We start from the raw sequence: 14,220 nt of genomic DNA, 5'->3' as shown, positions 1-14,220 counted from the left end.
TCACCAAAGCCACCGAATAGGAGCAGTGAATACCGCCACTGGCAGGTCCCCAACTAGAATGCCCCTCCACCCCGCCTCTGGTCTTGTTTTCTGTGCTGTGTCACTGTGACCTCACCTGATGCTACAGAATCCTCTGTTAGCTTCTGAGTCCCCAGAGAGGGACCCGCTCGGGGACGGCTTGAGCGATGTGTCTTTCATGACATTTGAATTCTTTGGAACCTGATCATTTGAGGTTGGGATTAAAGAGACAAATCCCAGAGTCTGCTCTTGGGGAGGGTGGAGTGTCTGCAGGGAGAGAAGGCTGACGGGTGACCCGGTCTGGGGAGTGACGGAAGAACTCAGTACGTGGGCAGGAGTCTGCAGGCTTGGGAGTTGTTTAGGATTTGGGTTTACAGAGGGAGGGTGTCTGAAGGCCATGGACAAGGCCAGGCCAGCTGAGGCTGAGCGGCCAGTGTCTGGGCAACAGAGCTCACACGTATTTGATTGATCAAGCACTCCTTTTCCAGAGAGTGCCAGATAGCCCCCAGAAGGAGCACTGGGAGGACATCTTTATTTGGAATTCACCTCCCTGAGCACCACAGAAGCCGACTAGACGACCGCTTTCGTTGGTTCCCCGGGCAGACCTATGGTAGGAGCATGGAGAACATTCAAAGGGAGTGGTTCACACTAGTGAACCAACTAGTGAACCAGTGAAAGTAATGTCCTCCAGGCAGTTTATCTCGCGGTCTGATTCTCAAGGGCACTCTGGGCTGCATTAACAGACGAAGAAACCAATGTTCAGAACTGGCAGGACCCTACCCCAGATCACAACGCTTGTTAGCGGCAGAGCCAGGTTTCCGGGGCAGAAAGGCCCTCCTACTCCAAGTCCTGAGCGCCACATGCTGCCCAGGGCCCCCTGTGGCTCCCTGATATGCGGCTGGGGGGCAGCAGGTTCGCACAGAGCCTAGTCGAAACTGGGGGTCGGAGTGCAGGACTGTGGAAGGGTACCCGGACCGGGTGGAGAGAAGTGGCAATTTGGGATGTTTTCTGCTCATCTTTAGGTTGGGGGACGCTCAAGAGCCTTGAGCTGCGCTGTTGGAATGACTCCCGAAAGACAGAGGCAGAGACTGGAGGGACAACTGGACAGCCTTACAGGTCACAGAGGGACCACTCCCCTGGGTGGAGGTGGACCGTCACCCAGCCCTTGCCCCCTCATCCAGCAATCAGATGTTCCTGTTAACCAGGCAGCCAGGCTGGGCTCGTTTGTTGCCCTGGAACCCAGGGACCCAGGGAAACCTTTGTCACTACAGAAGTTGCCTGGCCAGGATGTATCATTTCTTCTCTGAGGCTTGGCTGCCTTTCCCTCTCTGGCTTCTTGCTACCCTGGGCCTTGAGCTGAGGGACGGTGGCAGAGGGTGTCACTTTCCCATGGTGGCTAGATCCCAGATCCTGGCTCGTGTCCTGCCCTTCTCCATCTGCCTCCCGCCTGGTGTGGGCAGCAAGACCAACTCTTTGCTTCCTTGCAGGAGCTGTCCACCTCCCATCCGCCCTCTAGTCTCCTGTGAGAGGTGGTCTGGGGGCAGTGCTCTAGACCAGCAGCACCTGGGAGGCTGGTTAAAGTCAAGCTGGTTGGGCCTTAACCCAGAACCTTGGGATCGGAATGTTTGAAGATGGGGCTCAGAAATCTGCATTCTGAAAGGCTCTCTTGAAGAGTTCTGAGGAACTGAAGGTCAGGAGCCAAGAGCCCCGGCATGAGGTCATCATACCGTACCCTGCTGGAGGGACTAATCTCCCAGGATGCCAGGAAGGAGTCTGGGTCAGTAGCAGTGAGATAAGACCGGTTGAATGAGCAGAGTTTCAGAAACCCAGGCAGGAAGGCAGTCCCCTGGCTGGAGGCCCTTGAAGTGGAAAGTCGCTCTGGCTGCCCAGTCCTCACCCACACCCCACCCCCACCTCGGGCTTCTTCACAGGAGAGCTCTCTTGGCCTGAGCCAGCCAGGAATGCTCATGTTTGGGTCCAAGGAGGAAATGTGAGGAAGGGCTTGGAGATGGGCCAAGAGGAGAGCCAAGGAAGTGATGAAAGATATTTTTGGGATTACTTATTCCAGCAAAGGCTGAGGGGGCGTCTTATCGCCATCCAAGAACTTGGAGAGGCTTATTAGACTCTTGACCTAACAATCAGAGATTAAACAAGAAAGGACTGAGCTGAGACGGCAGGAAGGGACCTGTGAGGTGCTGACACGGGTCCAGGACCAAGGCTGTGGGACCTTCTATCCTGGTGTTTTCTGAGGACAGTTCGTCCACTTGTTTTCCTCAGATACTGTTTAATGTCTACCCGGTGCCTGCCACTTGCTCAGTACAGGGAAGAGAAGGATCAACCAAGGCCCGATTCCTGCCCTCCTGAGCGGAAGTTCACGTGGAGAGTCCCTTCTGCCTGGAAAGCCTTTGTCCTTGTGTCCGCCCAGAGCAGACCTGGGAGGCTGTGGCTCACAGAGGTGTGGTTTTTGCCCAGACAGACAGACTGGCATGGTTTGGATCCCCAAAGCAGGAGCAGGGGGGAGGAGTGGAGGATGTGTGGGGATCCTGGTGGGCGTGGGAGGTGGTGCTGGCGGGGGGTTGCTGGAATGCCTTTCTGTGGTGTCATTCTCCTCCCTGGGGAGATACCTGTCCCCCCCCCCACCACTGCCTTCATGATCCTGCGGGGAAACATCCAGAGAGCTGGACTGGTGGCCAGCTTTCAAGCATGGGACTGCATTTCCATAGTCCCATGGGACTATGAGGGCTGTGGGCAAGCCTCTGACTGTCCCCTAGGGGAAACTCCTGCCTCAGAACCAGCGCCCCGGCCAGGCCTGCCAGGGACCTTCCCGGAATATCCTCCCCACCCCCGCCCCGGGGGCTGCCAGTCACTGGGGTACTGCTCCCCACTGCTGGATGCCTGGGCCACTCGGGCACCCCCGTTGGGTGCTGGTGTCCTCAGGTCGGTTCAGGTTTCCCTGGGGAACCTGGGTGATCAGGGAACTCCTTCTGCCTCACCGTCTGTCAGCCTCCCCGCTATTCAGTTTCTGAGGGTTTCTACAGCCCAGCATTGCAGGGCTTAGGAGGCACACAGGAGAAACCTCTGTCGCTGCCTCCTGGGGTGGCCTGGGCTTGTACGCATGAAGTAATGAGAGAATGATTCAAGTCCCAAACCACAAGGAAATGGGAGTAGAAACTGGGGCACCCTAGGTCTGTCCAACTCCCCTTCCTGAGTCATCAGTAACCCGCGGTAAGTTCCGGAACCTCTCTGGGTTCTTCTTCTGTTAAATGGGAGGATGATCTGTGTGTTTGCCCAAACCGAGGTGAGGCTGAGTTCGGGGACAGGCTGAACAGTGTCTTGTCCTCCTCGAGCCCGTCGGAGGTGCGGGCAGCTCTGCTAAATCTTTTAATCACCTCATCTAAGCTTCTTGGAGGCCCTGGGAGGTAGCGCTGCTATGACTTCTGTTTTACAGGAGAAGACGTCAAGGCAGAGAGCGATGGGTAACTTGGGCCCTGAGTGGTTGGATTCAGCACCCATCTGCCCAGGATTTTTTGCTTCCAGTAACCAGGAGAGTGAAAGGGCAGGAAGGAACTGGCCTGCTGCTTTCAGGCCCGGTTGCCTCCTGGGGTTCCCAGTCCTAGAGACGCAGACTCTCAGTCTCGGGCTTCAGACCTGGAAGCAGGACCTCCATGTCTCCACCCAGCTCCTGTGACAGGTGTCAGATGGGTGCCTACTGGAACCTTCCACGTCCTGCCTGAAGAACCCCATTGCCACTCCTGAGGTGGCCTCTTTGCCCCGAGCCAGGGTCCTTCACATCTCCCCACATAACAGCTCATGCATTAACTTCTTGGCCATTTCCAGAACATTCTCTCCATCTTCCCATTGTTTTTCTTCCCATTTGCCAGAAGAGGGGACTGAGGCTCGGGGTGTGTGTGGTTAGGGGGGTGGGGATCAGAGACTTGCCAAACATCCTATGGGTGGTAGACTCTCAGCTCAGTAATATTCACCAGACAGATGCCTCCAGAAAGACTGAGAGATTCGTGGTCCTTCCCCTCCCCAGGTCCCTCCGTGATTCCACATCACATCGGTCAGAATTCTGGGGACTCAATGCCCAGGCATGGCCCACACCTGCTGAGTTCATTCAGCCATTCATTTATTCAACCATACTACCTGCCATGTTCTGGGAGTTGTGCTGTGTGGGGGTGCCATGGGGAACTGCCTCTGGGTTGCTCAGAAGCTGGGCTGTCAGAGGGGCAGGGAAGCGGACTCAGAAACGATGGTTATATTCCCAGGTTCGAGTACTGAGGAGGGACACCTAAATTTGAGAAGCAAAGATGACTTCCTGGAGGAGGCGATGAGGCAAAATCTAATCCGAGACCAGAAGGATGAAGAAAACTAGCCTTGGAAAATGAGGCTGATGAATGGAAGGGAGGAATGTTCCAGGCAGGGGTAGTAGCATTTGGGAAGGCCTGATGGCAAAGGAATACTTGGTGCCCTTGCCCCCGTGCCCAGCCCCCACTTCCTGTCTGCTGGGCAAGCCGGTGTGGGCACCCTTGCATCCGCCTGCCCACTGCCCTGGCGTGGAGATGTCCCTTGCGAATGTGGATTATTTCCCTCCGGGGGTAACCGGAGAAGAAACGGCAGGTGAGGCGGCAGGTACATAGCCAGGAACATCCTGGCGCTGGCTCTGTCCTGGAGACCCGTGGAAAGCCTTTGTCCCCAGTCTGTAATGGGTTTCAGGAGAGAGCTTTAATATTTGCAGCAAACAGAGGCACAAAAGATATGGAGGGCTATTGTGGGCTCTCCAAAGAGGAGCTAATCCTCAGGCAAGCCACCTCAGCCAGAAGGGGTTCAAGAGCTGGGCGGGGGTGTTGTCATTTATGAGCAACTGTAGGAGATAATAGCAGGAGGGGGAAGAGCTCTACACAGGTGGAGGGAGGTGGTGAGAGGCACAGAGGCACTGGGGGGGTGGAGTGGGGGAGGGGATAGCACCTGTCTTGAAAGCTCAGGGCACAGACGACACTCTCCCACCCCAACCCATCACCGCTGGGCTCCTGTTCCGGCTCTGTGCCCGGAATCGGCTCTGCAGCTCCCTCCAGGCGGCCTGAACCTCCTTGTCAGCTGTCCTTTGCCCGGGGGATCAGTTGAGTCTGGGGGTGGGGTGTCCGCCAGGGCTCTCGGCCTCTCTTTCTTCCCTTTCCCTCTCTCTAGCTCGCTCTCTGGGCCTCTTTTTGGTCCACTGCACATAGACAAGTCATTTCTTGGCTCCAGGGGACCAAGGAAAGAAAACTCAGCTGTATTTGCATATTATTAGCATAAAGAGACTCTATTAGCATGAGTCTGTTTTCAGCTCCTCCCTCCTCCAAACCTGCCCCATCATCTCCAAGTCCCGCCGCGCAACAATGTCCTATCCAGTCGCTAGGACAAAGGGAAATCTTGGCGGGGTGGGAGTGGGGTGGTGGGAAACGGGCTTTGCCCTGTGGCAGGTGTGGATGGAAATAGCCCAAGTAAGAAATCTGCAGTCCTAGAAGTGAGAGGTTGAAAAATCTGACTCTGCAAGCTTTTCATTATTTGGACAGGGCGTTCTGCCAGAATCCCCTCACCCCCAAACAACTTCAGGGGTACAAAGGCTGGGGTTGGAAATAATGAGGAAATGTGATTGTGTACTGATTGGCATTATAATTTGCATAATTCTTTGTGATTTGCTGGGCGGTTTGGAGGGGGTGATTCCGTTTTCTAGAAATTTTGAAATACAATCTTTTTGCTGCTTCAAAGTTGCTCTCTTGGAGTTTTCATTCCTTTGCTTCTTATCAGCTTCCTAAGATGCGGATCTGCTTTCTCTCTAGGAGGGAGAAGAGGACTGGATAGGAGCACGGAGAAGGGGACGGGGTGAAGCCTGGCTGTTGGATACCTGATTTGGAGAAGAGAGGCAGGGCTCTGCCAGGACCCAGGACACCCAGGGATCCTGAGGTGTGTGGGATGGATGCCCTCTTAAAGCCCTCCCTTAGCCATTGCTCGGTGGGATCTTGTCTCCGCTCCTACATTCGTGGACGTGGCGCTGAGATGAGGCTGGGTCTGTCTGTCCACTTCCCATCGCTTCCCACAGGACAGCCAAGGCTATAGGATAAGAACCCAGAGAAAGCCTGACTCCCAGGCCATGCTCCAAAGGAGACTGAACTGATGGGGAAATCCAGAGCCTTGCTCCTGGGGAGAAGGGTTCCCCCAAAGGGCTCAACAGTACCTCGTCCAGACAGCAGGGTTATGAGCCAACTCTTTCCTTGGGGTGGAAAGACAAGGGAGAAGAAATCTGATCCCTCTTGTAATGGAACCCCGGACATTGATTTAGTTATTTCCATCTGCAACCCATTTATTATTATATATAAGTTGAATGAGGCTGAATTCAGTTGACGCTGAGCTGAAGAGAAACACCTGCGAAGTCCTTTGTTAGCCGACTTTCTCCACTCCCACCCCGCTCCACCTCGTCCGCCCTCTTTTGTTCACTCTCTTCTAAACACATTAAAACTATGTTGTTATATTTACCAGTAGCAAACCTCAATGCTATTTATTTATTTATATATTTAAAAAAGTTTTTATTTACACCCAGTGTGGGGCTCAAACTCACGACCCCAAGACCAAGAGCTACACGCTCTTCCCACGGAGGCAGCCAGGACCCCCTCCAGTGCTACTTAAACAACACTAAATCTCTTCTAAAACACAAATCAGATCACATCCCTCTTCTGCCTGGAAACTCTGGAAGCCTCCCCGGTGCTCCTTTTTGCCGTGACTAAGGACCCGCACGGTGTGGGTCCGGCTTCCTTTCTCACTTCACCCCTTACGTACAGCTGTCTGCCCGTCTCAGGACCCTTCATTAATTTTTTATTTTTTTGAAGATTTTATTTGAGAGAGAGAGAGAGTGGTGTTGGGGGAGGGGGAGAGGAAGAAGGGGGAGGAGCAGTGGGGGAGGGAGAGGGAGGGGAAAGAATCCCCAGTGAATTCTATGCTGAGCGTAGAGCCCGACTCTGGGTTCAATCTCACCACCCCGAGTTCATGACCTGAGCTGAAATTAAGGGTCGGAAGCTTAACCCGCTGAGCCACCCAGGTGCCCCTCTCCAGACTCTTTAGGCTCAGTGGCCACCCTATGGCTTGGAGAAGCCCGCCTCACTCCCACCTCGGCTTTTTTGTCTTTGTTTGTTGTTCTGCAAGGTCTGCTGGAGACCAGCTTCTCACAGCGCAGGCTCAGTCTGCAGGCGCTTTCTCAGGCAGATCCTCCTTAGTCTCCCCCCTGGACAAGAGTCTCGGAGTGTCACAGCAGCGCCAATCTTACTCATTTGTTCAGTCATTCATTGTGCCTTCTGTATGGACGTCGGCCTTACTGGCCTCCTCCATCTCCACCTAAAGCTCCTGGAACGTGCTCGTGAAATATTTGCGGCATGAATGAGTGAGTGTGGATAACAATACCCAAGGACAGCTTGGGGTTGGTGACAGAGTGTGGATTTTGGAGTCAGAGAGATGCAGGTTCCTGTCATGGCTCTGTCACTCACTGGTGAATGGCCACGGGCAAGTTACTCAGCCCTCCTAGCCTCTGTCCCTCCTCTGGGAACAGGGATAATAGTAACGTCTACACGGAAGATTAAATCCAGCATTATGTACAAGTGTCTGTCACTAGTAGGGGGCGATTAAAGAGCGATTATTAGCATGAAAAATTATACCTCTGTTTCCTACTTATTGTGTACCAGGATCTGGTCCTGCCCTCAAAAATGCACAGCTTAGGGGCACCTGGGCGGCTCAGTCACTTAAGAGTCTGCCTTTGGTTCAAGTCATGATCTCCCAGTCCTGGCATCGAGCCCCGTGTTGGGGGCCCCTGTTCAGTGGGGAGCCTGCTTCTTCCTCTCCCACTGCCCCTCCTCCCTTTCGTGCTCTCTCTCTCTCTCTCAAATAAATAAAAAAAAATCTTTTAAAAATTCAATTTATTGAGAGACACAGAAAACTACATGGCCAACTATGAAACAACGGGGGTACACACTGAGTAGAGAGAGGAACCAAGCAGCACAGGAACGAGGAGACAACCACAAACGCTACAGTGCCTGTGTCGGGAGAGCCTTTTATGGTTTATACGCCACGTAGACCTCCCGAGACAAAGCCCGTCTCAGTATGCCCAGTCGACAAGAGAACAGTGGCCCACAGAGATGACAACATTGGCCCCTGGCCCCTCTATCCCCCTGCCCTGTTGTGTGTGTGTCCCTCCAAATTCATATGTTGAACTGTAAAGTTTATTTATTTTTAAAAAATAATCTCTATGCCCATCGAGGGACTCAAACTCACAGCCCCAAGATCCAAAGTGGCCTGCTCTTCTGACCAAGCCAGCCTGGCGCCCCCATGGGTTGAATCCTAATCCCCAAGCTGATGATGTTAGGAGGTGAGTCGTGAGAGTGGAACCCTCTTGAATGGCATTAGAGCCCTTAGAAAAGAGACCCCAGGGGGGCTAGCACACTTCTTCCACCCTTCGGAGACACAGCAGCAAGTCAGCCCTCTGTGCCCCAGAAGAGGGTTCTTACCAGAACATGACCGTGCTGTTTCCTGACCAGAACCTAACCGTGCTGGCCCCTGATCTCCGGCCTCCAAAGCTGTGAGGAATAAAAGTCTGCTGTTTATTCTTTTGATTTATACCAGTCGGTGGTATTTTGTTATAGCAGCTCAACCAGACTATGACACCTGCTTTGTTTTTCTTCTACTGCCCTTGCGGCTCTGGACACCTTGGGGGATTTTGGCGAGTGGATCTCCCACACTGGAATGCGGGACCTGCGTCAGTCTGTCTCATTTCCTGGGGCAGCACTCAGTAAATACACATGGTGTACGTATTTTAGTTAGTAAATGGCAGAGGTAGGCTTCAAAACTCTTAAGCAGGCAGCAGAAGGGCTGGCGAAGAGCCAGATTCTGGAGCCTGACCGTCTGGGTCTGGATCTCAGCTCTGCAACATGCTAACTACTGTGCAACTTTGGCAAGTTACTTAACATCTCTGTGCCCCGCTCTCTGATGGGGGTGATCATTCACTCCTTAGTTTGTAGGATTGTTGGCGAGGACTACATGAGTTAATACTTATAAAATGCTTAGAATGTGGATGGTGTATAATAAGTCTCGGTACATAATTGACAGCTTACAACGAACCAACCAATCAACCAACCAAGTCAGTTGCATTTCTTGACTCTAAACGCAATATTCTTTCTCTACATCATATTATATAGTGCTGGAGAATTTCCAAATCACCCACATAGTCACGATTTCTTTGACCTTCGTATCATCTTTGTGAAGGAGACAAGAAATAATTATTGCCCCGTTTTCTAGAGGAGAAAACCACATGATATTAGAAAGGATACTGGCTCAAGGTCACCCAAAGGCTTAAGACGGTCTGACTTCAAATACACAACTCTAGCCATGATCTCACACCTAATTCCCTCCCCCAGAGGTATTGTCTGAAACGGAGTAAAAAAAAATCTAATCAGAGACGGGTAGGGATTCCAGAAGGCCTACAAATATCAGTCTCTCCTATTTTCAGGGTTTGGAAAACCACTTATATTTCCCCTATTCATAGGCTGTCATCGTACGTAAGACAAATGCTGCTGAGACTTGAAGGTGAAGGGAAACTCCTATGATTCAGGGGTGATGGCCCAAGGCTGCAAAGAGGTCCAGGAAGCTCCCTGCAGACCAAAGGCCTCTCATCTCCCAAAGCAGCTGTCTTGGTGAGCACTGCGTGGGCCCAGAACTCTGCCAGCTGAAGGGCAGACACAGCGAGTTCCTCCCCCAGGAATCTTTGGTTCAGTTTGGGGAGCGGAAGCAGGATCTACCCCGAGCTAAGTTTGCTGGCTGCCTGTTTCCAGCAACTCCGGGTGTGTGTGAGAATGGTATTATAATTTTGTTTGAAGTGACCACAATGCTAAGTAGACCATTTGGATCTCGGAGCTCACTCGGGGGAGGACGCGTAGAGATACGGATGAAGGATTTCATTTGTTTATTTGCTCGTTCATTCACAAAATTCCCATTTACTTCACCCTTAGCCTGCAACAGGGATGCCAGAGTCTTACGCCTTTATTTGCAAATAGATTTAAAACAAACACTCCTGCAACTGTTCCTGACCCAGTGCAAACCACCATCTATTGAATATTGAGCACGAATTCGACACCATACATACAGTCTCCCCGGAAGCAGGTGAACTTCCTGACTAATCTCAGAAGGTCGGGGCAGCCTCACGGTTTGCCATAATGCCTCGGTCACTCCCCGCACTTCATCTCATCAGGTAGACACATTATCATGTTCCATCGTCACAAGAAGGGTGAGTACAGGACAATTAGAGATTTATTATAGTGCATTGTTGTAATTGTTCTATTTTGTTATTCATTATTGCTGCTAATCCCTTGCTGCGCCTCACTTATAAATATATATCCACAGTTTGATATGTATAGGAAAACAGCGTAATATATAGGGTTCAGTACTATCTGTGTTTTCGGGCATCCCCTGGAGGGAGGGTCTAGGAATGTAAAAAGGGGGGGGACCGACTGTACCTAACTAGAACCCTGCAAGGTTAGCATCACAATTCCCACTTTACAGGTGAGACAACGGAAGCTCTGAGAGGTCAGGTAATGTGGCCAAGGTCACACAACGATGGAAAAGAGAGTCAGGGTTCAAACTCAAGTGAGCTTGACTCCAAAGCCCAGGCTGTTGTTGAAGTTTTAAAATCTGGATATGTGTGGGGCACCTGGCTGGCTCAGTGGGTTGAGCCTCTGCCTTCGGCTCAGGTCATGATCTCAGGGGCCTGGGATCGAGCCCCCACATTGGGCTCTCTGCTCAGCAGGGAGCCTGCTTCCCCGTCTCTCTCTCTGCCTGCCTCTCTGCCTGCTTATGATCTCTGTCTGTCAAGTAAAAAAATAAATAAATCTTTAAAAAAACAAAACAAAAAGAATTTGAATATTTGAGTTGTAAAAAGCATCTGTGTACAACACATCTAAGATGTGTATTACACATCTTAGTGTATTACTACACTAAGAAGTGTAGTAATAAAGTGACTGCCTGTTGCCCCCAGCCCCGCTGGAAGACCATCGTCACAAGAAGGGTGAGTACAGGACAATTAGAGATTTATTATAGTGTTTTTTTGTCCAGTTGCCTTGTGTGTCTGATGCCTATTGTGTTCCCCCACTTCTCGTCAAACCTGACCCCCATCCAATGTAACTGCTCTCTGAGTTTTGGGCTCATCATCCCCGTTTGGATGTTTTTTATTGTTCTATGTTGTCTTACCAGATGTGTTTATGATAAATATGTGTCTAGTTTTGCTTGCTTTTGAACTTTACTTAAACGGTAACCGCCTGTCTCATTCTGTGTTTGTTACCTTCCATACGCTTTCGAGATGAGCCCAGGCGATGTACGAGGCTTTCGTTTATTCATTTCCACTGCCGTGAAATTCCATTGTTTGACTGTATCACGTTTTATTTATACAATTTTCTGTAGAACAACTTGGTCATTTCCAGTTTTGTTTTGTCTCTTTCCTTTTCTTTTTTCTATTACAAACAGTGCTACAAAGAAAATTCTCGATCATGTCCTAAGCGCCCACCAGCAAGGTTTACATATATGCGGGGTGGAGTTGCAGGGTCATGGAGACTGTATGCCGTGTTTTTATTCAATACAGCCCCGATGTAGCTGTTCTGTTGGTCTTGGACCCACCCTTAGAGGAGGATCTTTTCTGGGGTCAGGGTTGGGCTTAGGAAAGGGGGCTCCAGAGTGTTGACTAGCTGGTAAGTCTTGATATTAGGCTTGGGGAATACCTACCCCTGGGTATAGTCACTCACATGGTAATTCACAGAGCAGTGTGCAAACTTGATCATTTCTCTCCAGTGCCGAGCTTCTGGGGTTGGAAACACCTGTTCAGTTATTGGCCAACATCCCAGGGGAACCAAAAACCCAGACAATCTTGTCCCACCTGGGAGACTTGGCTCCTTGGCCAGAGCATGTGGGCTTGGGGGATTTCTTATGTGTGTCCTTCTACAACAACAGAGTCCAAATTTGTCAGCCCTGGATTCAGGGCTCTGTGTTGTAACTGACCGAAGGCAGCTGGGTCTTGGTTAGAGCCTGACCTGTCTCCCTGCTTGTTCTTTTGCCCCTTCTTCCTTCCACCAGTATTCATTTTCTTTTTTTTTTTAAAGATTTTATTTATTTACTTGACAGAGAAAGATCACAAGCAGGCAGAGAGGCAGGCAGAGAGAGAGGAGGAAGCAGGCTCCCCGCCGAGCAGAGAGCCGGACATGGGACTCGATCCCAGGACCCCAGGACCACGACCCGAGCCGAAGGCAGTGGCCCAACCCACTGAGCCACCCAGGCGCCCCTTCTTTTTTTTTTTTTAAGATTTTATCTATTCATCTCAGAGAGAGAAAGAGAATGCACAAGCAGGCAGAGGGGCAGAGGGAGAGGGACAAGCAGACTCCCTGCTGAGCAAGGAGCCTGACTTGGGGCTCCATCCCAGGACCTTGGGATCAAGACCTGAGCCGATGGGGCACCTGGGTGGCTCAGTGGTTTAAGCCTCTGCCTTCGGCTCAGGTCATGATCTCAGGGTCCTGGGATCGAGTCCCGCATCGGGCTCTCTGCTCAGTGGGGAGCCTGTTTCTCCCTCTCTCTCTGCCTGCCTCTCTGCCTATTGTGACCTCTCTCTCTGTCAAATAAATAAATAAAATATTAAAAAAAAAAAAAAAAAAGACCTGAGCCGAAGGCAGGTACCCAACTGACTGAGCCACGCAGGCGCCCCTGTTCATTTTCCTTTTCAAAAATGTTTGATCACATAATAAATTCAAAGAGTTGAAAATTCCAAGTTTAAGATTACATAAGCAGACTCTGATTCCTGTATCTGACTCCCACCTGCCTAGCCCCCCTTTTGAAAGGTAGTCACTTTTATTAATTTCGTATACATCCTTCTAGAGTTTTCTTTATGTATAAGCAAAAATGAATATAAAGGGGCGCCTGGGTGGCTCAGTCAGTTAAGCCTCTGCCTTCGGCTCAAGTTATTATCTCAGGGCCCTGGGATCGAGTCCCGCATTGGGCTCCCTGCTCAGTAGGGACCCTGCTTCTCCCTCTCCCTCTGCCTGCCGCTCTCCTGTTTGTGCTGCCTCTCAGTCAAATAAATATACAAAAAAAATCTTTTAAAAAATGAATATAAAGTCCTACTTAGTCCTCTTTTTACCGAAAAGATAGCATCTTATACATAAGACTCCACCATGGCCTTTTCAGGCAGCAATGCTTCCTGGCTGCTGTACTCTGTGCCATCCCACAGAACGTTCCAGCGTCCTCTTTGACAGCCGTGTGGTGCACTGTTGTGTTCCACGATATTTATGTGTCATCGACTACGCGCCGATGTCCCTGCTGAGTGCGGGGGTTAATGGTGAATCAAGGCCGGCTTTAGGGAGCCCACAGTCCAAGGGCACGCAGACAAACGGTTAGGATGAAGTATTCCTGATCTTCCCAGAATATTTACCGGGAATCACGGACTTGTCAGGTAGCGCTCTGGGCGCAGGGTGGACGATGGGGAGCAGAGCTGATGACCCCCCCAACCCCGCCGTGGCGGAGCTAGTGATCTGGACAGAGAGTGGGGGGGGGGGGCCTGTGGGGGGCCCGTGGAAGGCCCCGACCTGGTCTGGGGGTCCGAGAAGCCTGGCTAGAGGAAGCGTGTGCTCGCTGACGACTAACAGCTGAGGAGGACTGGCCAGGGAAAGCGCTGGAGGGAGGCGTCTTTGGGGAACCCAGAGAAGTTCCTGAGTGCGGAGCTGAGGGGGACAGCGGCCAGAGCAGAGGCCCGGGCAGGCAGCATCGCGGTGAGGGCCTTGTGACCACAGGGGGATTCTGTCCGCGTGGGTGCCACGGGGATGGCCGGAGTGTGGAGTGGCTGAGAAAAGAACAAGAGGGCTGGCAGGAGCCCCACGGGGAGGGCTGAGGGTGGTCCAAGCATGACAGGCGCCAGCCGCCCAGACCCCCAGACCGGTGGAGCAGAGGGGAAGGAGAAGGGAATGACTTCCCGGAGAGTCGGGGGGAGGGGTCGCCAGGACTCAGTGGGCTGTGTGGGCGAGGACGAGGGAACATCAGCCATCTCCTCTGAGCCTGAGGCTGACCCGTCCTCCGTGGGCTCTTCTGGGGCCTCGCTGACACAGGGAAAGCCCTCCACCCCTCACCCCTACACCTATTGTACTACTGTCATCC

The sequence above is a fragment of the Meles meles genome, chromosome 17, assembly GCF_922984935.1.
Source record: "Meles meles chromosome 17, mMelMel3.1 paternal haplotype, whole genome shotgun sequence".
NCBI lineage: Eukaryota > Metazoa > Chordata > Mammalia > Carnivora > Mustelidae > Meles > Meles meles.
Note: the sequence above shows the minus strand (reverse complement) of the source record.